Source organism: Vicugna pacos, chromosome 12 (genome assembly GCF_048564905.1).
Source record: "Vicugna pacos chromosome 12, VicPac4, whole genome shotgun sequence".
NCBI classification, from domain to species: domain Eukaryota; kingdom Metazoa; phylum Chordata; class Mammalia; order Artiodactyla; family Camelidae; genus Vicugna; species Vicugna pacos.
In genome coordinates this window covers 6051965-6059716 of record NC_132998.1, presented here as the reverse complement: position 1 = coordinate 6059716, position 7752 = coordinate 6051965, and positions in this window count along the sequence as shown.

The following is a 7752-nucleotide window of genomic DNA, read 5'->3' as shown; positions in this document are numbered from 1 at the left end:
TCAAAATCAATCCGGTGAGTGTGTTCGTTTGCTGAGGCTGCTGTGACAAAGCTCCACAAGCTGGGGGGCTCAAACAACTAAAGGAATCCATTGTGTCGCAGTACCAGAGGCTGGGAGTTCAAAGTCAAGTTGTTGGCAGGGCTGGTCCCGTCCAAGGGCTGTGAGAGAGAAACTGTTCCAGGCCTCTCTCGTTGACTTGCAAATGGCCCAAATGGCCGTCTTCATGCTCGCATGGTGACCTCTCTGTGTGCGAGTCTGTGTCCAAAATTTCCCCTTTTTATAAGGACAACAGTCACATTGGATGAGGGCCCACCCTAAGGACCTCATTTTAACTCAATCACTTCTGTAAAGACCCTATCTCCAAATAAAGTCACATTCTGAAATACTGGAGGTGCCTCATGTGAATACGAATTTCTGAGAGACACATGAATTCAACATGTTACTATACGGATTTTTGAGAGACACCATTCGACCCATAACAGTGAGCCTTGACCATCACTTTTTTTAAAACAAAGTAGAATAGAATAGGAAATAGCAAAATGCATCACACAGAGTAAGGGTAAGTAGTGTCTGATTAAACTTGTTTCAGTTTTCTATATTTATTTGAGTTCTAGGTCCTGATGTAAAAGATAGTTTTCAGTGCTGGTTGTAATAAAAAAAAATCAGTTGGATGTTGGTAACCATCACCTATCACTTCGCATTGCTTCTTAATTATTTTATGGGCACATCCTTCTCTGACCAGGACGTAAGCTCCTGGGGGCTCGGCACACCTATCATTCTGTAAACGCTGCTGTGCAGGTAAAAAACTGATACTCATTCTTGCTAGTGAACACAAGGTCTACCATTTACTGAGTGTTTACCGTGGACTTGGTACTGGACTAAATGTTCTACATACACTCTCTTACACGGGGACTAGACTCGGTGAGGGTTAATGGCAGGAGCTCAGTATGTTTTACAGGCAAGATGAATGGGCGCCACATTCAGAGCAGTGGGCAGTAGCCTGGGATTTGTGGAGGGTTGAGGGATAGAAGGAAACTTCACAGAAGAGGCAGCTCTGTCTCCCAGGCCTTTGCCATTCTCTGCAAATTTCCAACCACCTTGATACCAACTCTCCATTTTGATTAGACTTTCCATCAGCTGGAAACCCTCACAGTTTCCTGCTCCCTAACAAGTGACATTTCATGCGGGCTCTGTCCCTGCCCCTGCCAAAGATTATGTTCCTTCAGTTGTGCTCAGGGCCCGTCCCTTCTGCCTCCTCGGGCCCTGTTTCATTAATTTTCCTCTCCGTCCTCCGAATCTCCAGCCTCTGGTTCTCTAACTATTACAGCTCTTTACCCTCAGCATATGAACATGTTCAAATTCCCTCCACTTAAAAAAAAAAAAGTGAAATCAAACTGATAGCAAGCATACAAAATCAACCTTCCCACAATCTGTGTGCAGTTAACTCAACAAAAATGTATTGGGTGTCTGTTCTCAGGCTCTGATAACTGAGAAGGGGAGTCAGATCTGTTAACAGCGATGCAGCAGCATGATTGGGGCTGTGGTTCCAGTGAAGTTCAGGGTGCCATGGGAGCACACAGGAGGGGCACATAAATTAGGTAGGGGGTAGGAGAGATCAGGGAGGTGATGCCTGAAGTGAATCTTAAGGGGAAAATTGGAGTTATTCAGGCAAAGAACAAGAGGAAAGGTAAACCAGGAAGGGGATCCAGCATGGACACTGTGGGCGCACGGTACCTCCTGGAAATGGGTAGTAGTTGGCAATGGGGAGCATGAGAGGATTTCGGTGAGTAATATAATGAAATTTAGTAGAGAGACCAGCCTGGCTGCAGTGTAGAGGATGGATTAAAGGGTAAATCTGAAGCCAGAAGAACAGCGCAGAAAGCTAGTAATAACGAAGAAAGACCACGTGGTGGAGGAGAAGTGAAGTGTTGGGGAATCGCAGCTGGTTAGAAGAGGAGGACAGACATGAGGAGCCAGCAGGAAAGGAGAGAATAGACAAGGAACTGGAATCCTCAACAGATGTTAAGACCAGCCTTCCTGGGAGCAAGAGAGAGAAGGGACGGGAGGGCGGGAACGTGTGGTCAGAGACAAGGGGTGAGATTGCCACCTAGCTCTCCTGGGAGGGTGTGGCAGAGGCTGGGGCTGTGGGAGTCAGTGGCCGCGGCAACGTGGAGGTGAGACACTGGAGTTGAGGAAGACAAGAACCATGAGGCCAGGGTGCCGCCAGCCCGCCTGCATGAACTTTGACGCCACCTGGGTCTGCTGAAGCCCTGAGGTGGACAGGGAGACGGTGAGTCAGGTGCCGGAGCCTTTCTTCAAGGAGTGTGGGCAGATGACCAGGACAGCAGAAGATGGCAGCAAAAGTACTAACTAACATTTAGTGAGAGTTTATGTTACTTCAGTTCCTACTTTTAAAAAAATCTAAGCCCTGTACATTTTATCCTGCAATAATACTATGAGATAGAACTATGTGCCCAATACGATAGCCGCTAACCGTATGTGGCTATTTAATTTTAATTTAAAAACGCAGTTCCTCATATGCACTAGCCACATTTCAAATGCTCAGCAGCCCCATATGGCAAACGGCACAGACCGAGGATATCTCCATCATCACAGAAAGTTCTCTTGGGTAGTGCTGATAGCCCTCATTTTGCAGATGAGGAAACTGCAGTGTGGAAAGTTTAAGTAATCTGCCCAACGCCAGAGAGCTAGTAAGTAAGCTGGGATTTGAGCCCAGTTAAGCAGGCATAAGCATTGCTGCCCTTAAGCAGTGTGCCACACATCTCAGTGGAAGGTGAAATAACCGGTCCTTAAAAGGAAGAGGAATGTGTATGCCTATCGGGGCAAGCACGATGATGCCTGCTCAGCCGCATGTCTCTCCCTTGCTGAAAGTCTAGATTTTGACAGATGTCTCCCTTCCAAGCATTCAGGGGATGAATCTCATTGGTCTTGCCAATCATGGTATTTCCGTTCTCCTGGCCAATAGGACTTGAGGGGGCCCTTGGGAGAGATTTTGTTTTTCTTCAGTGTCAAGTTCACACGTGATGACTGGAACAGCTGCAGCCATGTTGCAACTGTGAGGAAAGAGATCCTCAACCACTGAGGATAGAGCAGCAGTGTGAAGGGGTAGGAAACTCTTGATGAATCATCCAGCCCTGGGTCTGTTTTAGAACTCTTTGTTCAGTCTACTTTGACTGGGTCTTCTTGTCACTTGCTGCTAGATGCATCCCTAACTGAGACTCCGGTGGAGCCACACTAACTATAAGAAATGGAGAGTACAGAGCAGGCTGACTGCCCGTGCCCCCATCACCACCTTCTTGTGCACTTGGGAGAATAAATGGTGTCTCTTTGAAGGACAAGCGTCCTCAGGGAAGAGCCATGTTTCAGACAAGCAGAGGGGCAAGGATAATCTGAGCCAAGGGTGGCCCGGGGCCTTGTGCAAAGCAGGGCATGGGGAGTAGTGCAAGGGTGGTCAGGAAGAGGAAGCACTCTGCTGAGTGGAGAAGGGTGGATGCTCACTGAGGCCTGCCAAGGATGACAGGATGTGAGCAATGGCACAGTCAGCTGATCTCAAGGTTGCAAACGAAGCCCTGCGGCTGTCAGAGGTTGACTGTGGCCAACAGACCTTCACCTCATGGAAGGACAAGTAGCAGCCCTGGTGGGTGGGCGAAGTCAGGCATCTCTGGATGGAGCCAGCTGTGGTCAGGACTGAGCCTCTGGAAGGAAATTCCAGCTCCCTAACTAGCCCTCTAATTACTGTCTCGCCCCTCTCTCTCTTCCCTTGTGCAGTCAAGCTTCTTGGGAAAGTTATACACATTCTCTGTCTTCCCTTCCTCATCTTGCCAGTACACTGCCAGCCGGCTACTGCTCCCATCAGTCCAATGAAACTGTTCTGGCCCATGTCACACATGCCCTCCTAGGTGCCGAGAATGATGGCCTGCCCCTGTCCTTCTCTCACTGGTGGCTCAGCTGTATTCAGCACTGCTCTTCCCCCCGTGGACTTTATGGTTCCTCTCTCCCGGCCTTCCTCCTGCCTGCCTGGGTGCTCCTTCTCAGACTCCTGTCACCACAGGCTACACTTACTGTGTAACCTCGTCCACACCCAAGGCATCCCAGGGCAAAGCAATGTACTCTGGTGGTTAAAACTATGGCCTCTAGTGGGGAGGGCATAGCTCAGTGGTCAAGCACATGCTTAGCATGCATGAGGTCCTGGGTTCAATCCCCAGTACCTCCTCCAAGAATAAATAGACCTAATTACTTAATTACCAAAAACAAAACAAAACAAAACATGACATCTGGGGCCAGGCCACCTGGGCTCAGCTCCTTCCCCACTACTTGGTCACTGTATGACATCCGCACCCCCACTAAGATGCAGGTCATTATCCTTAGCCCACCCTCTTGGGGAGCCACTGTCCTGTTTTTTGCCGTGGTAGTTTTGTTTTGTCTGCTCTGGAATTCACATAGATGGAATAAAACAGGATATACTTATAAGTCTGGCTTCTTTTACTCACCATGGCTTGAGATTCATCTGTGTTGCTGTATGTCCACAGAGTGTCCATTTTTATTGCTAAGTAGTATCCCGCTGTAGAGATGAACCGTAGTTTTACTTATCCCCCTTTTTTAAAATGATAGATGCCTGGGCCATAGCTGGTTTTTGGTTAGTATGAAGAAAACTGCATTGAACATTCTTCTTCAAATCTTTCTGTGAGCATACGTTTTCATTTCTCTTTTTTTTTAAGTGAAGTATGGTCAGTTTACAATGTTGTGTCAATTTCTAGTGTACAGCACAATGCTTCAGTCATACATGAACATGCATATGTTTGTTTTCATATTTCATTTCTCTTGAATAAATAACTTGAAGCATAATTGCTAGGTCACTGGGTAGGCATGTGCTTAGTTATATAAGAAATTGCTACACCTTGTTCCAAACTAATAGCACACTTTACATTCCCAGCACTGTATGAGAGTTCCAGTGGCTCTACATTCTCACTAGCATTTGGTACTGTCAGTTTCAAAAATTTGACCGTTTTGGTGAGTACGGAGGATTATCTCATAGTGATTTCAATTTGCATTTTCTTGAAGGCTAAAGATATTAAACACTTTCCATGTGCTTATTTGCCATTCACATAGCTTCTTTTGTGATGTATCTGTTCAAATCTTTTGTTCATTTTTTTAAAATGCAGTGTCTTTTTATTGCTGTGTTATAGGAAATTTTTAAATATATTCTGGATACCAGTGCTTTGTCAGATCAATAATTTGCTTAGCTTTTTGCCTTACTTATTATTTTCTTAATGGTGTCTTTTGATGAGCAAAAATTTTTAATACTGATATTTCTTTTATCAAATTTTTTTCTTTTATGGTTATGGCTTCTTATGACATAAAAAAATTTTGCCTACCTTCAAGTCGTGAAGCTATTCCTTGTTTTCACCCAAAAGCTTTATGATTTCAGCTTGTATGGCTTAGGCCTATGGTCCATCTTGAATTAATTTCTGCTTATGGTGTGAGGTAGGACTCACAGTTCAGTTTCTCCCATCTGGATATTCGGTTCCTCCAGCACCGTTTGTTGAAAAGATACTCCTTTCCCCAGTGGTTTGATTTGACATCTGTGTCAAAATTAAATGCCCTTTAGGTATGAATCTATTCCTGGTCCTCTGTTCTGTTCCATGGATCTGTTTATCAATTCGTATGCCAGTATAATAGTGTCTTGCCTACTGAAGCTTTAAAGTCTTGATGTCAAGTACAGAAGTCCTCCAACTCTGGGAGTTTCACCTTTTATTAGCATTGGGATTTTTAAAAACTCCCCAGGTGATTTTAATGTGCCACCAAAATTTGAGACCTTGAGACCATTCTAATGTGAGCCACAGTTTCTAGAGCCAGTTTTCCTGTCACTATCCCCTAGGCCAACATGATAAACGAATTAGTATACTTGATCCTGCCTCCTTAGTCTGGAATCCTCTTTCTCTTCAGCTCAATAGCAGGTACATCAAAGACTTCATCAATTTCTTACTTAGCTTCCCACTACTTCTAGAAAACAATTCTAAATCCTTAGTTAAGCTAAAATCACCCTTTGTGATTAGGCATCCTGATACTTCATCCATTATCCTCCCCTATAAATACCTTAAACTTCACCCACATGGTATTTGCTGTTCCCCAAACGTTTTCAACTTCATGCCTCAACACCTTTTCCTGTCCTCCAGCCTAACACGCACTTTCCTCCCGGCATTATTTGTCATCTCCTTCCTCTCTTTCAGTACGAAGCCTGGAATCTTCCACCCCGCCCTGCTTTGACCCTCCTTCCTGGAACAGGTATCCTGCCCTGGTTCCCATGGCCCTCTGCGCCGTGTACCATTATCATAGGCATTAAGGTACTTAGTTGTAATTGTCAGTCATCTTGTTGCACAACTCCACTAACCGGTACACGTTTTGAAGGCTGAGACTGTGTGTTTCCATCTCATGTCCCTAGTGCCTACCAGTGTACCTGGCACGTATGAGGTACCTAATAAATGCTTATTAGATGAATGAAAACTGGGCTCCAATTTGCACTGTGATTTGGGGCAGATTCCTCAGTCCTTCTGAGCCTCTAATTCCATATCTGCTAACTTGAAATTACACCTATGCCACAGGATGGTTATAAGACTTACATGAGCGAATCCATTTAAAATCCACTGCATGGACTTGCCACATGGTAAGCACTCAATAAATCTTGGTTCTCCTCCCGCCTTCCACCAGGCCCTTCAGAGACACGCTTCCTACAAACACTTCTTTAGCTGACCGCTAGGTGGTGTCAGTCTCTGGCCTGACATTCAGTCCCAGAGCTGCTCCCTTAATGCCCCATCTCAGTGCCTGTTAGATTCACACAGGAAAGGGAGAAGTTTAATCATTTGCTGGGAGAGCCAGAAAAAGGTGATATCCTTTCCTCCACCAATTTCTTTGCCTACTGTCATCATTCTTGTTATCCTGATCACAGACCGCCAAGAATTCCTCTTTGACTTCCCACTTTTTCGTTATAATTCCACCCCAAGCATTTGAAGATGGAAAAAGCTTCTTAAGAATAGAAGTAGGGAGGGGGGAGGGTATAGCTCAGTGGTAGAGTGTGTGCCCAGCATGCACGAGGTTCTGAGTTCAACCCCCAGTACCTCTGTTATAAATAAATAAGTAAATTAATTACCTCTCCCCACCCCTCCAAAAAACTAAATAAATAAAAGAATAGAAGTAGGGAAAAAGAGAAGCTGAGGCAGAGAGGGATTGCATATGGGGACTACAGGAGAAATACAAAGATGCTTACAGTCACATCCTGATTGTCTCCTCTGCCAGCACAGGCATGCCTAGTCCTAACACTCCTGTCAGCTTCCCCACGAAGCAGTCAAGAGGTCCTAACACTGGGTGGATACAAAGAAGTAAAAGACATGATCCCTGCTGACATGACCCCTGCCCTTAAGGAGTTTGTGGTCTGATGGTGGACACAGAACCCACGAAGTTAAGTGCTAAATTCTAAGTACTGAGACTATCTTGAGGGCAAGTTTGGGAGAGAAGAGATGGGCAGAGTGAGAATAACAGGAGAGCCTCGGTGGTGAGGGGAGGAGGAGGCGGAGAGAAGAGTGCAGTTAGAGGCTCAGGTAGAAGTGTGCATTCTCTAGTCTTATAGAGACAACCTCAGCGCTTCACACACTGTAAGAAATAACCCAAGGGCCCAATAATCCCAGGAGACTGTGGACTATCCAGGCAAGGAGATTCCAAGTAGCCAGCAAAAAG